The sequence below is a fragment of the Symphodus melops genome (genome assembly GCF_947650265.1).
Source record: "Symphodus melops genome assembly, chromosome: 1".
Classification (NCBI taxonomy): Eukaryota; Metazoa; Chordata; class Actinopteri; order Labriformes; family Labridae; genus Symphodus; species Symphodus melops.
In genome coordinates, this window is record NC_136691.1 from 19,884,938 (window position 1) to 19,901,623 (window position 16,686).

The 16,686-nt window shown below is 42.3% G+C and overlaps 1 protein-coding gene across 3 annotated transcripts in view; it reads left to right on the forward strand.

Moving 5' to 3' along the window:
• Positions 1 to 831: 831 nt before the first annotated feature.
• lrfn2b (leucine rich repeat and fibronectin type III domain containing 2b) overlaps positions 832 to 16,686 on the forward strand; it is a 150,558-nt gene continuing 134,703 nt past the window's right edge. For all 3 annotated transcript variants that reach the window (XM_079339918.1, XM_079339919.1, XM_079339920.1), the window contains exon 1: positions 832 to 1,358. The gene's annotated coding sequence lies outside the window, so the exon portion shown is untranslated. The remainder of the gene's footprint in view (positions 1,359 to 16,686) is intronic.

Genomic DNA, 16,686 nt, shown 5'->3' on the forward strand with positions numbered 1-16,686 from the left:
GACATGATGAGTAAAGATGTCTGCCCTAAGGGACAACAAGATCTATCTGGAGTTGACCGGACGATGGCTGAGGCTGTGACTTGAAGTTGATGGGATGAAGAATGTGATTAACTTGCAAAGACCTGGTGCCAAAGAAGTGCCTGTTCCTCTTGTCCGCACTGAGCTCTGTTAAAAAGAGCTTTCAGTTTAGCTGCTTTTGTTCAAATTTGCAGAAAAGCTGCGGTGATTTGACAAAATTGCAACGTCGCCCAGAAATCGCGGGGATTGGTTGAATTGTTGCGATCGCAACATCGTGACTTCCTGGAGGGACTGCCTATATAACCTGATGAAGAAGTCCACATCTTGAGAAAACAATCAACAAAGACTCTTTGTTACGGTGAAACAGGAAACAAAATGATCCATAGCTTCTCAAGGCTTCGATATTAAACTTTGAAAATAGAATATGTTTTAAAACATGATCAAAGGTTTAAAACATAGATATAGCCTAAATATGGGCTATATTTAGAGATACATACTTATCTTCCACATAGCCAATATAAATCGAACTCCGTTTTTTTTTCATATGTGGCCCTAATTCTTTTCCGATTTATAAACTTTTTTGAAATGTTAATTTCCCACATCTTTAAGTTATGGCAAAAACCCAATGTTTTTTTTTTTTTTAATCTATCTTGTCTGTTTTCATCTACTCATCTTCGTCATCATCATCACCAGGATCTTCATGTCTTTACAAAGTGCTGCTGCTGTTCACGAGCTGTCTGACTGTGATATCAAACACTCGTTTGCATTTTAAATCAGTCACATATCCGTGAAATTCAGCTCCATTTGCCGCCTCTCTCTCTCTCTCTCTCTCTCTCTCTCTCTCTCTCTCTCTCTCTCTCTCTCTCTCTCTCTCTCTCTCTCTCTCTCTCTCTCTGTGTCTCTCTGTGGGCGCAGTCGCTCGGTGCATGGTGGAGGAAACACACTGCAGGTATTTAGATCGGAACGCAGACAACAGCGCAGCGCGCGGACGGGATTTTCTCTCCGTCAGCGCGGTGAGGAGGAGGAGCGCAGTCTTACTGAGAGCAGCGAACAGAGAGCTCTCAGTCCCACAAACTTTGTCGCTGCTTCTTTTTTCTAAAACTTAAAAATATCTATATCCCACATTTGGATCTGATCGATGCTCGGAGCTCGCGGTGTTGTTTCCGTTCTTCCCGCAGAGCCTCAGATCCGTTTTCAGGCGCACCGGGAGTAAGAGAAGATCCAACCCGGGGTGTGGAAATTACAAACAGAAATGGATTTAATGTTGGAGTGAAACTACACCGTGTCTAATGATGGACTGCATATCCTGCAAGGAAGAAACACCTGAAAACGCCTGAAAGGTAAGAAGTCGCATTGAGTCGCACTGTGATAATCTGTGCATGTGCACGCGCCAACTTCACTCTACTGAACTGCTGTGCGTGTTTGTGTGTGCATCAAATATATATATAGTGTATATGGTAAAATAACACTTTACTTGGCTGTGAAAGGACCAAACTGAATCTGCTCCGTGATCTGTTCAGTCTTTATCCTGGTTCCGCGCGCTGGTCAGTTACCCCTCATCCCTGCAGGATCCCGTGCTGGTGGCTGATGTTTAATACTCAGTAGATACTTCTGTGAAGATGCACCGCTGCCCTTTTTTACTCCGATTTACTCAAAGTTGTTGTGAGATTGAAACAGCGCTGCGTGTGTACACATCATGTGTGAGATTCCTCGTGCAACCTGTCAGTGTGTGTGTGTGTGTGTGTGTCTGTGCGTGTGTGCGCGCGCGCGCAGATGCATTTTTTGAATGCACTGGAAACTTGATCGTTACTCATTCCGATTTGTGGATGTGAGAATTACTTAAGTATGCAAGATTCCAGTTTTAGCTCATGATGGTTTTTGACAAGCTGTTTCATAAAACAATAACTCTCTTAGGTCATCATATTTTGCACAGTGCGAAATAAAATGGGACAGCTCCTCTGTTGTTCCATTTATCACCCATAAATGCAAACTCTAAAGACTTTAAACAACAACAATACATTTAATCAGTGTCAAACATTTCCCTCTCATGCACAGCTTTAAGGGTAGTCTCTATAAAGGCTAAATATTACAGTTTGAGAACTGCAATTTGTGCAGCCCCTTTTTCACCTGAGAGGACGGTGACTTAGCACATACAGGAGTTTGCTGTAAACAGGATCTAACTAAAGTGAATAGATCAGCCTCATGGCTTGGCCTATTGTCACAGATATCTGAGCCAGCTGCTAAGTCAGGATTGGACTGGTGCATTCCTAAAACTAACTGCAGCCTTGTACATAGAGCACTCTGTATATTTACATCACAGGGTAATAAAAAGCAGAGTCAACTCAAACACTTTGTCCTGCTAATTTTTGTTGATTAATGCACAATGAAAACTTACCAGGTTCATTTGCCAACTCTACACAAAACATCTACTGCATATCACATCAGTACGCTTTGTCAGAGCACAGAGCATTAAATGACCTCTGTGCAGGCGGTCTTGTGTGTCACATGACCCAACAATGGCGAGGCAGGTGTTCAGTTTTACCGGGCAGGGTTTGAGTTATCAGCGTTATCACAGCTCATTGTCCGGCTGCTGGTTAAGCTGTGGCTTTATATAAGGGCTGTTAGCTGAGCCGACATGCCGCAGAGTGTATACTTTCAGCAGCTACACCTGCAGCACAGCTATTGGTTAGAGATCTGTAAGTCTGCAGGTTGTAAGAGTTGGCTGCTATCTCTCAACATTTTGTGTTTACATGATGAAACTTTGCATATGTTGCATCATTTCTAGGGCTGAATATTTCCCTCAACCCCACCATACAATACATATCTTGATATACATTAATGTTTGATACATTGATAATGAGCCTCTAACAAAGGAATCTGGATCGTATAACTTAAAACATTTCAATGCAGGTCCTTAAAGATCATAGAAACAAATTACAATATTTTAATTCCAGAGCAATGCACCATAGGTTCATTGACTTTCAAAACTGTCATCACAGATTTGCAGCCATATTATTTCTGTATTATCTGCATCAATACATGTATTTGCAAAGAGCACATGACAATTTATTGCCATTGTTGAGCACTCCTGAAAATGTTTACATCTTTTCGGGACAGTCTGCCCTGGAAATGTTCAGAGTTAGTTGTTCACACATGCACCTCACAGGAGGAGGCTTTGCCTGTCAGATCGGAAGGTGGGAGATGTCAGGAGGCACAACATGACTTAAAAAGTGATATGGAAATGGCCGACAAAAAACAAAAGAGTCAGCAGATTTTTTTTTGCCCTTACATTAGTTCTACCTATAATTGGACGTCTGCACAAAGCATCACAGTGGAATTGAGTGGACATGAAGAAATGTGGGAGCAGAACAAACTACAAGCTTTATCATGTTCATGACAATTGCAATAGTTGCATTGCATCGAATGTTCTTGCCCACTTTGTCATGATGAATTTTCCTGAATATTACCCTAATCATGAATTGGCAAACTCTTACTGCCCGTGGAAATGTTACCAGGAGGATGCCAGGATTGATTCCAGGTAAGGTCTTATTGAAAAGTCTGTCAATTTGCATTCAGGCATGCAGCTCACACCGTGGTAAGCTATCAGCAGGTGTGAAAATATACAGAGCCAATTGATTCTTTTTGCAGGACTAAAAAATATGGTATTGAATCAGTGGATTTACTAGCACACCATGCTGTAGGCAGTATTTGAGGGCGATACTGAAAGAAGAACAACTTTTCACTGCAGCAGCACACATTCCTCCTGATGGAGTGACAGAAAAAACATATATCCCACTTTAGAAATGACCATCTGAGCTGATTGAAACCCAGCAGGAGCAGCTGTCAGGGTTAAAGCTGCAGCAGGTCTGTAAGATAGGCTGGAGGGTTTGGGGGTCAGCTTGATTATCGAGCACTTGGATATTCTCCTTTCTTACCATGTTCTGGCCTCCAGGGTTCAGAGTGTGGGGCCTTTAACAGTCTGAGTTTCTTGATCACTTGTTGGGATTGGGTGGGAGCTGAATAATGAATGAGCTTGTATGGGAGCTGTTTATTGGCTTGAAGCCCTCCTGCGGGGGATTGTGGGTGTGCATTCAGGTGAAGTAGCACTCAAAGTGAGGGAACCTCCGGCTCTAATCTGCCAGTCTAATAAGAGATGACCTTTGGCTCGTGCAGATTAGTGCCATGCTCTAATTGACTTACCATTAACCCTTCCAACACATAATTTGGTGTCATGCTAGAGGTGGCTGAGCTGTGTCGTGTCCTGATTGTTTTTTGGGGGGAGGGGCATTAATCTACCTCGTTGTCCATCGCTGAGTTCCCAGGCTGCTAATCCCTCAGTAATCATAGCTGTAATCTGTCAGAACTATGACTTGCTTTACCTTGTTACTGCCCTAAATGGAATATGAGCAGGCATGCTTTGCTGCAAAGCAAGAAATGTACATTTTCTTTCACCATTGCAGAAAGTGTTATCTCAGAGTGAGGATCAGTGGTCTTATTTCTGTCTTTTTTCTTCAAGAGCTCACAGAAAGTCTTGTACATAATGGTCAATTATCTTCACTGTAGTTTCCCTCTGATGGCAGTATTTAAAATTTTCCTGAAAAGTCAGGGGCTGAAGCGCAAATATTGTTGTATTCCAGGTTATAGTCTTTATAGTCTTGTACATTTAGCGGTGCGCCCCTTTTAACTTTTAGTGCATCAGCACACAATTGATCCGTGGTCCATACTACTGAGTCGGGAACAACTGCTCCGGTCAAACGGTCGACTTGACTTTCCTCCGTTCTCTCTCACCGTGTCTGCAGCTGACGTCCTGTGATTGATTCAACAGAACAGCAACATAAATTCTCAATAAAAAGTACTGTAACGTTGATGTTTATGTGACATATGTTCACTGGTCAGTGAATTTTTTCATCTACCCGCCACCTTAGCTGGTGAATCAAAAAGTTAATTCTGGACCCTGCACTAATATGGAGAGCGTCAGCAGCTGTAGAGCAGAGTTGGTTGTTTGTAAAAAGCAGACGTTATCATGGCAGCTGTGGAGACCAAACCATCCTAACAAGCAGGTTTAGCCCAAATGAGTGTAGATATTATGAGGTGCATTGGTGTTGTGGCAATCAAAGGAATCTTTTTTAGTCATTTTTTTAATTCTCAATTTTTTTTAAATAAAACATCGTGAACCGACTATCGTTGGCAAACATTGGCAGTGCTCGCACCGGCAGCCTTTTTGGTCCTTCATGCAGGTTTACGTCCTAAATGTGGTTGCACATTTCTCCGGTCGATATGCCAATTTAACCTGACACAGCCTATACACACATCTCCATTTATCTCCATCTCCATTTCGAAATACTGCCTAAACACGCCGCTCCTTGGAGGCTTGTTTACATCCTGCTAGTAGAGCGAGCAGGCCCTTAAACCAGAGTTATAGCCAGTCTTTGCCCCAAGCCCCAAGTATTGGCAGCGGGTTGTGTTGCGTTTTGAGCGCAAGATTTGACAGGATATTATCAATATGTTTAACGTTTTAGACTTGTAATTGTGCTGTAATCTATAGAAGGAGATGGCATTTAACCATTTAGTCAACTAAACACGCCCTCATCTCTTCATATTTCAGGTTTAAACAAGAAATTTCAGCACTCATTAGCCAGTCCCTCCAAGACTCTGTGATGTTGCAGTCGCAACTATTAGTCAGCCAATCCTTGCAAACTCTGTGCAGCCTCACAATTCAGTCTAATCATTGCATCCTTTTCTGGAAATGTTAATAATGATTTTTATTCATGAAATCTTTTTTTGATCTCTACAAAACAGTCACATGTATACTGCTTAAATAATACAACAATCCTAACACTGCTATGCTAGTTAGTAGCTAAAAAAAACTAATAGCATTTAAAAGAGTTGCATCAAACAAAAGGAAAGATGTTAATCCCTAGGTAACGTATTAGTGAGAATGACATCTAGGATTTTAGTTTTCTAGCAAGTATATAATGTTTGTTACAAGTGGATAAATGCTAAGATGCTTAGATTAGTCAGTGTTTAACAGACTCTAATTGGTTATTAATGTGCTGTTTTTCTTTGAAATTAGGCTTAACTTCTCTCCGGATTTTCCCCATCACTTGTTTTATTAATCTGAGAGCAAAGAGGATTGTCATTTACCACACATTTACACCATTTACTCCCTGCAGCAACAGTAAACCAACACCTGAGCCTCATCATTGGGAATCTGGTGGATTAGCTTCTCCCTTGTTGTATTTATTTGCTTCCTTGTGTCCTCAATGGTTCATTGGTGGCCAGGTCGGTCTTTGTGAGGAGCTCGATGGTGGCCAGGTTGGTCTTTGGGTCCTGAATAATACCCTCTCTAAGCAGCCCCCGGGCCTCTCAGCGGATCTGCTGGCTATAAATACTAGCACATATGTCACCGTGCTCTTGGCTGACGTACACTAAGCTCCATCCTGAGCTCCGCGGGGACCCGCACAGAGCTTGCTGAAGGCCTGGACACACACCTCATGCACGCTCCAACATAACCTGCTGAGCTGCATTTTGTCCTCCTCTCTCTGTGTCTTCATCACTCTTCTGCCTGGTCAGCCTCCTCCTCCTCCTCCTCCTCTCACCGTGCAGAGACAGAGCAGCAGCATCAGTGACAGCCTGTTTGTTTAACAGTGTATCTGTGCTGTTAGAAGTCCAATCAGCAAGAGCAGCAGGAGACAGGAGCAGCTCTGTGGGACACATTGGAGCAGTCGATGAGTCATCATAGTATAGAAAGTACACCTCAGTCATACACACACACACACACACAACTCAAAATGTGTGCATCTGACCTTGTGCCTCCCACAGAGTCGATTACCAGCCTGGTTTTTTCCCATAACACAGAATCATAACAGGCCTCATGATATCCACACGTCAACTGGCTGCTCAACAAGTGTCGTGATTAAACCAGACGCCTGCCTTCTGTCATGTATGTTTGTAGCTTAAGGAAATTTAAACGTGAAATCCGTTGTGTGCCGATCTTGTTTGCTTCTCTTCACCTACAGTATTTGTAATCAGCACCCACCCTGACTATTTTTTTCTTTTTCTTTGGACTACCTCGTTCAACTTTAAGCTAGCTACAACCCAATGCCAGTACTAGCCTTAATGATGTTTCCTCTTGCTTCTGTTGCCAGCAATGCCCGCTTCTGATCTCCGGCAGGCAATTTTGGACAGCTCACTGAACAGTGAAGGCAGAGAAGGTTCAGGTTCTTTGGATCTAACAATTGGATTATGTTTGTACTAAGTCCATAATTGTTAGCCAGATAAAGTTGTGGTTGTTGTTATTTAAAGAGGAGGATGTCTTTTCCAGATAGGTGTAATTAATGAGAGATATGAATTTCCTGCAGAGGAAGAAGGTAAAGAGATTTGAGTGACTCACTGTCCTCTCCACTCAGGATCGTAATCATTTACTTTTCGAGGGCAGCCCTGATTACAAGGATTAAGGATTTAACAAAACTTCATTATCAACAACCACCCTAACATTTCATTATTCAGTTAATTGACTCCCATGTTGATCCTCTTGTTGTTTCTGTCTGCTGCTGATGATCATTAAAGCAGACGCGCACCTTTTCCTCCACCTGACCAAGCCATGCTGCGATGTGCGCAGCTGCTGGCCCGAGGCTGCCCTGCGGTCCGGTGTTTTCTTTAATGTTACAGTGAGCCTGACCTCCTGCTGTGATGGTCAGTAGAGGAGCAGCACAGAGTCGGTAACAGCAGCCTGCGGAGCATCAAGAGAAGAGGAGGAGCAGACTGCAGGTAGAAAGGGCGATGCACAGCGGGGTTCTGCTCTGTTGCCTCCTCCTCAACCTGGCTGAATGTTAGACTCTCATCTGTTGCTATGGACGACCGCACTGTCGTCTCATTTGCCATCGATTCTCCCTGAACATCCCTAAAGCTGGGATTATACAGCTGCACCGCCAGCTCTGCAGCCTCAATTTTCTCCAAGAAAAGCTGAATAAGTGGATATGCATGAGAGTGAAGGGTTCATTCTCCAGAGTGTTCTGCATTGGACAAAAAGGATGTGTGTGTGTGTGTGTATGTGTGTGTGTGTGTGTGTGTGTGTGTGTGTGTGTGTGTGTGTGTGTGGCAGTAACTTGTGGCTTGCCAGGCTTCCTGAGCTTCTCCTCGGTGGCGGAAACAGAGTTTTGGTTTGAGGTCTGTCGTCCATATGCCCTCCACCTGCCTGAACGAGCACATGACCATCTGTGTAACATCAGCGTTTCTTCTCTCGTTTTTTATAACCCTCAGCACACACATACTCCCACGCGTTCATTAGGTTGGCATAGATGTTAAAAAATTTATCAACAAGAGTTCCTCCATGGACCTCTGCTTTCTCTTCGTTGCTAACCAACGGACATCCAATCCTATCCCATCTCCACCCAGCTGCTCTGTTATAGTCTGTCCTTGTGACCAGCGCACGTCCCTCTCTCTCTTTGGCTCTCTCTCTATATACAGTATGGCCAAACTGTTGTCTTATTGTGGGGAACAATGAGGTATACAATCATCAAGGTTGCGAGCAGCTGCATAGTGTGTTCTTCTTGATGTGACTCGCTGTGTTAAGTCTCAGCTTCAAGTCGTGACAGCTGTTTAGACTTTCTGTCTCTTAAACCACATGATTAATACAAAAGAAACATCGCAGTAAAACAAACTTAAATAGTTATATCTACAAATCAATATTTCTTTCTAACACTATATCACTCACAAATACAATTCAGTCTCCCTCCCAGCCCTGCAAACCGGACTAATCTTCTGTTTGATTGTTGATTGTTGGACCAGCTAGATTTTGATCAGAAGAGAGCTCATCGACCAAACAACTGAAAGATGGAAGCTGTAGTTCAGCCCTGTTTCAGGACCAGAGTTTAAAGATCTGAATCTCTCTGCAGAGAAGAACAAACAGGGCCATCTCAGCTAACATAGCATCTGTAGCTAACCTGGCATCCGCATGCTAACTCACTGTGACCTGGATAGCAAAGCACTGTATAAGTCATGCATCAGTGTTTTGATTCTTAGGTGTTTTCTGCTTCCTGATTCTGACTAACATGCACTTGAATGCTGTCAGCGGGCAGCGTGAATAATGTAACTTAATCAAGTAGAAGAGCAAAGACAGCATCAACGGTGTCCAAACAGAAGCTCAATGATCCTCCATGTTGGCTGAACAGGAGCTGACACTGGACGGGGTCGCCACAGTCTTGGCTCACATAGGTGCAAGTGTGTGTGTGTGTGTGTGTGTGTGTGTGTGTGTGTGCTTGTGTGTGTGTGTGTGTGTGTGTGTGTGTGTGTGTGTGCTTGTGTGGGTGTGTGTGTGTGCGTGGTGGGGGGTTGCTGCCCTTGTCTGACTCTGTGAGTGCTGACCTGTCAGAGCCGGATCGAGTCGGACATACAAGAAGGATCAGAAATCATAAATAAATGAAGAGAGCCTTCACACACACACACACACACACACACACACACACACACACACACACACACATACATTAAAGGCAGTTCTCATATATGTGTGCCAACTAACACACAGACTCTTTGGAACAGATTTATCAGTCAATGTAATCCAAAGAAAAAAGAAATGTTTGGATCTATGAGTTTATAATTTTCACATTTCTAAGGGATGGACGACCACGAGCTAAAAGGACACATGAATCACATGAATCCTTGCACATGCCATTTTGTACATTTTGAAAATGAGAGAAACTCAAAACTTGTCTGTCATTTGGTTGAGCTTTATTTTTGTTAACTCTACGTTTAAGACAGATGGATGTGTTACAGTTCCCTTCAGCTGCGCAAATTCTAAAGCATATGCATCGTTTTATACTTTCATCAGTGTTATCCATTTTCTTTTAAACAATCATAAATTGTAAGTTATTAAGATCAAAGTAAAAAAGACCAAATGAAACCAAGGGATTAAAGATGATGCAATCATTTCAGCAAGCAAAAGCTATCTCAAGATAACACAATAAAGGAACATACATTTTATTAACACAGCGCCACCTGGAGCACAATGAGGGTTAATCATGTGACAGAGCTTTGGGTGCTATTTGGCCTCAAATGTTGTTTAGTACCGGCACTCAAAAAAGGGGAGATTGAATTAAAAAAGATGAATAATGACAACAAAAACAATCAGCTGTGTTTCTACATAAATGATGATTACATTTTAGTGAAGCCACTGATAACAGAAGTCTGTGTCCTTGGTGTTGACCTCCGACCCCCTCTGCTCTACACGTCACTTCATCTTCCTTCAGCACAGCGTATCTGTAACATGAGGATCCTCTGGAATCACATAATCCCGCCTGACAACAAACCCTCTTTGTTTTCTGAAATGAGGTCACACGACTGCATGCGGCGGAAAAATCAGTCAACAGAAAAGCTTTTGAGATGTCTTCTTCTAATCATGATATGCTTTTCTCATCAGAAACACCGCTGTGCTCTCCGGCTCTAAATAGATCATGAGACTGTGCCCGCTCTCAGTGTGAACATTCAGCTCAAGCAGCTTACTCCCCTGCACGGCTGCTGTTTCTTAAGTTTCCGATATCTATAAAATAACCTGCCGTGAGGGTCGGCCCCGGATGTCTGCAGGAGGATCAGGGACATGGATCTTGCTGCATCAGCTCTTTTTCCAGCACGGCTGGGAAACTGTACCAGTTTTCGACCGCTTCAAGTGGCCATTGTATAATTTTTTTTTAATATTCTCCCTGCATTGGTGACCTGGAATTTATACTCTGCAGCCAGGTGGAGAAGAATTGAAACAACTTGAAGGCAGGAGAAGAGACGAGTCGAGAAAAACAAGAAGCTCTCACAAAACCACAGAGCAAGGAACAAACTGTAAAGCTTTCTGTCAGATTTGAAAGAGATTGTTTTTCCCATTTGTTGGTTTTATAGGATACTGTTGATTCTCATTATCATTGAACTCTTATTGACTTCTGTCGTGTCTCTTAATCCTGATCAATATTTAGCTAATGCCAACAAATCTCAGGTTTATGTTTTCCTATTAAGAGCACACCTAGGTGACCCATGTGGATTTTAAGTGAAAACTCATTTTCAGCTGTTTTGTGAAATAAGGACAAATTCCAAATATTTGAAGGCTCAAATCTGCGACTATTGATTTAATATCAAGTATCTGTGCTAATCGCATGCGCCTTGAGACACGCTTAGCGGCCAGCTAACAGGAGCGACTGTAACATGTGTCACTTTAGATAATAACATTATTAAGCTCTAGGAGTTGTCAATACTGTTGTGATTTAGTCAGCAGTTAGACAGTACAACACAGCATACGTCTGTTTCTCCATCTTCAAAATAAAAGCACTATATGTTATGCTTTGCAAGGGGAAACTGCAAAGAAGTAAATATTTAACAGATTCGCCTGATTCTGAGTAATGTGAGGCGGTATGGCATGTTGTTAGGCGTGTGAGAGGCACAAGCAGGTCTGGATGCTGCTGTTTGGATTCTTTACTGGTTAAATAGCACAACAAATTAGATTTGAATGAATTAGATGATAAAGAATGGATCTTTGACGTCTGGGTGCGTTTTTGGGTTGTGCCATTAAAGTTGCCTTCATGGTAATAATCTGATATGCTGCGTGTGAAATGATGAAGAGAACACACAAACAGGAGGATGAAGTGTTCAGCTCCATCCTGACGGATGTGAGAAAACAAAAGACCACACGGCTGCTTCACTCGTCTCAGAGGTGCACGGTCTGTATCTAAATCAGATAATGAGCTCCCGTCAGTGCAGACACACGAGGCTCAGTGTGGAGCCAACTGTGTACAGTGCGTGAGAGGAACACAAGACGAGAGGATAAAATGGGGAGGAAAGGGGGAGGCTGGTGCATGCTGGGAGAAGGAAACGAGGAAGATGAAGAAGGAATGGAGGCTTAGTAATGGGATGAATGTGGGACTGACCAGGGCTCCAGTGGATGGAGGGGCCTGAAAAAAATGAGTTTTCAAATGTGTTTCTCTCTAAGTCAAAACTGTCATAACAAAAGTAAAGTTAGTCTACCAAATGAACATTATGTTTTAAAAACTGTTTCTTAACTATTAAAACCCTAAGAAAAAATATCAAAACTTTTATTAAAGATCCAAATGTCCAAAATATGCTTCTATTCAGAAGATGTTAAACTCATTTTTATTGTTTAATTTAATCTGTCGTAGACCTTTCAGGATTTAACAGAAAGTTATTAAAAGTAGTCCTGATACCTGAATTTAGAGGTGTTGGGGTGATGGTATTTCTCCTGCAGAGATTCATTGTGGCAGACTTATGCGCTTTGCTGTATTATCGCTACCTGCGTTTTTTTATCCATTTAACAAATATTATGTTTATTATATTATTAAATACTTATTATAATGTGTATTTGAATAAGGCAACTGAACCACCAGCACCAGTATCTGTCCAAGATCTTTCTGATTTGGAATTTGATTTATGTTTCAATGCCAATTGTTGTTCAATGCCAACACAAGGAACAGTGTGTGAGCAGCGCTGCAGACAGCGCCTGGTGCCTTTGATGTATAATTTTTCAATAACATTTGATCAATAAAATAAAAAAAAAGATTGTGTCCACTTAAAACGTGTGATATCAAAAACTTTGACATCCCTATCTGAAAGCTTTTAATGGGTCAAATGTGTATGGAGGTTAAAGTATTGGCTAAGGGTTTGGTAGAGAGGCCCCAGCAGACCGCTGCCCACCACCAATCTCAAACCCCTTTAAGATTGTTATTCCACAACAGCCTGGCAAAGAAAGTCCACTGTCAATATACTTATTATTATACTGAATCTTCAGTGGCGTTACATGGGTGTCCCAGTTTGTGAATTCACATAGTGTTACAGGGTTGTGGAAGTATGACAGAGGAGCAGCAGGAGGTCCTAATACACACACAAGCTTTCTTGTACAAAAATCCTTAAGTTGTACACACGCAGAGCACTGTTCTCACTTCTGTCACTTCCTCTGATCCCAGCACAAAGGGCGGATCATATCATCCCCCTTATTACGCCTCCGTGAAATTCATTGTGAACAGAATCGTCACAGGGACGTAAATATCTGCGTTGAACAGGCAGCTGGAACAGGTCAACGGGCTCCACCCACCCGTTTAGTCCCTTCACTGTCTCTCCTCCATGCAGAGTGCCATTTCTCAGAGGGAGGAAGCTTTTATTCCAGTTTGTTTGTGTCTCCTCGCCGCTCCTTAATTTACTTAATAGATAACAGGTAGCAGAAGTAAAAAGGCGATCCTGTTAGCTTTGGCAGAGCAGCTGCCTCTCGGGGTCTCCGTTGTTTTGTTGCTCCTTCTCTCTAATGAATGGAGCTCTGTCCCCACACTGCCCAATCTGCCAGCTGATTCCCTGCACGCTCTCATTACACACACACACACACACACACACACACACACACAGGCTTATTTTATAAACCTTGGCACTGGATTTTCTGGTATTTTTAGCCACCCTTTCTACAACCTGCCCTTTGTAGAATCCGTGCCTCCTGTGAGGATTGTTGTTAAATATCATCGGCCTCCCGCAGTCACGGAGCCCACCCTATAATAACGATGCATCTTCTGAAATCTTTTGCTCTGTTTTCCATCAACATGTTATTTTTGAATAGAGACTGTCACGGCATTTGAGTGTCCGTCCCCCTTTGTTGTTCGACATTATTATTTCCCCCTCCTGAGAGATTTAGACCACCCTGCTGACAGCCACTCGAGGAGAGCAGACAACAGCAGCGCTACTCTTTTTAATATCACACTTAATGTTTACAACGTTCAAAAGGAGAGAAAAACACAGAAACCAGGAATGTCACTCTAAAATGTTGCTTTTTTTATTTTTAGGAAGCTTATAGCAATAGCAACAAAAACTAACTTTTCCAATTTTAAATCACAGCTTCAATGTCTATGTCATAGCACAACAACTCTGAACAGGGAGACTGGCGTCTCACATGTCCACAGATCGACCATGTTCGTTGCTTAAGCCCTATGTGACTGTGGCAGCGGGCCGAGGTTACAGCTTGACGGCACTAGTTCACACAACATCCTTCAGCTACAAAGAAGCCAGTCAGCTTGTCTCTGTACCATTTGATACAGCGGCTATGGCTAAGAGGAAGACGACGAGAAGCATAAGAAGAATAGAAAAGAGAGAGTGACCAAGCTGCAGATAATGTTCATACAAGATTTCGACGTAACGCTGTATCGTTATGTGTTTCTCATGTTGAGCCAAGTGCAGAAAGTAGCCAAAGTTATTTCTCAGGTTTGTTTTCAAATAGATAGATAAATACAAATTTATCGTACATCAAAAAGTTGTTTTTCCCTTGTTGATCTTAAAGTTAGCTTGATGAATTTGGAACCTATCTCAATTAGCATGTAATAAATGCCAATGGAGCCATTTAGCCAAGGCCTATAGACAGGTCTAAAGAAGCTAGCATATTAGCTCATTGTCCCGTAATATTACTGAACCATGTCAGCCAACATTGTTCTTTAGCTTCTCACAGCGTCTTTGCCGGCTTCTCCACCCTCTGATCGTTAACAAATGCATGTTGTTAATGTGTGTTGTACGACAGTGCAATTACACTCTGAGACCTTTGGTGGGTGCCAAAGTGCACCAAATCAAGTTCTACATACAAGTGTGAGTGATTATGAAAATAATCCCAAGGGGCAACATTTATTGATGGAAAGAGACTCAGCTCCCAAACTGTTTTTAATGAGTGTGTTTGTTTCACACAGTGGTGAGTCTTTCCTTTGATTTGTGCTTGTATTTTGATTAACTGGTGGATGAACCAAAGTTAGACTGAGCTGAATCCAGCTGGCATGTTTTGATGTTGTTGATCTGATTTTTTCCCCCCCTCTTTCTGCTCTCTTAAGCAATCTTATGTGCTGTGCAAACATATAGAAATGTGTATCATGTTGCTTTCTACTAATGGATGTTCTTCAAACATACGTACAGTTTCCAGTTTGACATCTGAGCCCGATGACGAAATGTTCTGTGTGAGAGCTAACTCAGAGCGGGGCGTGTTTGTGGTCACTTTGCTCTCACAGATGCTCACTGTGATTGATCTGCTGCTGCTTATAGAGCTGTTGGCATGAGACAAACACTAAAACGAGGCTGGGGGGGCTCAGGGGACCTGAGCTGCAAAACCAGGCTTTGAAGTACAGCTAATGGTGGAGGAGGAAATCAACCTACATACTGTACTGTACAGTAGAGCAGGAGCACGTGTGAGCGCTATTCATGGCACACTGCTGAGTGTGTGTATATGTGTGTGTGTGTGTGTGTGTGTGTGTGTGTGTGTGGGCTGCAGATCTACTTCTAGTCTGACTGAGAGCATCCTAACGTTTAAAATCACTCTGGTGTTTCACAGGAAGTTGCAGCTCAGGAGATAAGAAGTATAATGCTCTGTGATTGTCTTACAGTGGATCTTTACAGGACTGTGGGATCATTTTTGTTCAGTGTCGTGATTCATGCCAGTAGCACTACAAATTAGCAAAAGATCGAATAACAGATTCCAGTAAAGACTGCGTCAGATTGCCTGCTGTCCTCGCTCTCAGCGGATGTCTGTTCTCCAAAGAGTCTGGTTCTGTTCGAGGTTTCTGCCTGTTAGTATTATAGTGGATTCATGTTGGCTCTCTGTAAATAACCGGTTAGGGTTAGACCTCCTCTTTATGTAAAGTCCCTGTAAGTCACTTTTCATAGGATTCAGTTCTTTGGAAATAAAAAATGGGTTCATTGATCGAGTTCTGCAATCTGTCACCAACAATCTTCTATTCACTGGGACATCACCAAACACAGAGTCATTACAGAGGCCTTAAAAACACGGCATAGTGATCCCTGCTGTGAATTGTGTGGATTCTGTCACTGACACTGAGCACACTTGAGCAATTGGGTTAAAATCCTGAAGGGAACCACAGAAAAAGGGATGACCAACGATATGTCTGAGCTGCGTTTCAGTGAGATCAAGTTGTCCTCTTGAGTCTGAAAGCAAGGTGACGTACTGCAGTAAGAACTTCATGGCTTGTCTCTTCACATGAGCTGTTTCTGAGACTTTGTTTTGCTCTTGCTCTAAAGCTTTGTGTTTACCAGGATTCAACATTCAAAGGGCCGTTTCGCTTTTGTGTTAAAATTCTGATATTAAATTTGTCTTATTCACTGAAGTGCTTAAGCTGCATTGGTAATGAAGTAATAACCTCTAATGTATTTCTCCTCTCATAATAAAAAGCTGTTTTTTCTCTCTGACACATTAGTCCTCTCTCTGTCTACTGTCTGTTCAATCAAATATCTTTTATTCATTTTCTAAACAGGACATATTAAGCACCCAGAGCTTCACTCTTCATGCTCTCATATTCAGCTCTCAGTCATAGTGTCGATCTGTTCGGTGATGAGGACTGATTCCTTTTTCAGTAAGTCATATCTGAGGACGATACGAGCTGTGGTGGCCATGTTGTAAAGAAATTCACGAACATTTTCATTTGTTGTTGTCCTCTTTTTGCTCTAAATTGTGAATAAGGAATTCTCTTCTATGGTCAGAGTTCTGTTTTAGCTCAAACAACAGGCTGTCATGTCTTGTTGTCTTTAAAGGGAAATTCTGCTTCTTATTTAAAGCACTGACAGATTCAGACCGTTATTGTCTAACAACAATCACTGCTTTTCTTTTAATCAATGCTGATGTGTTTGTAGAGAGTGACAGCAGTTTGT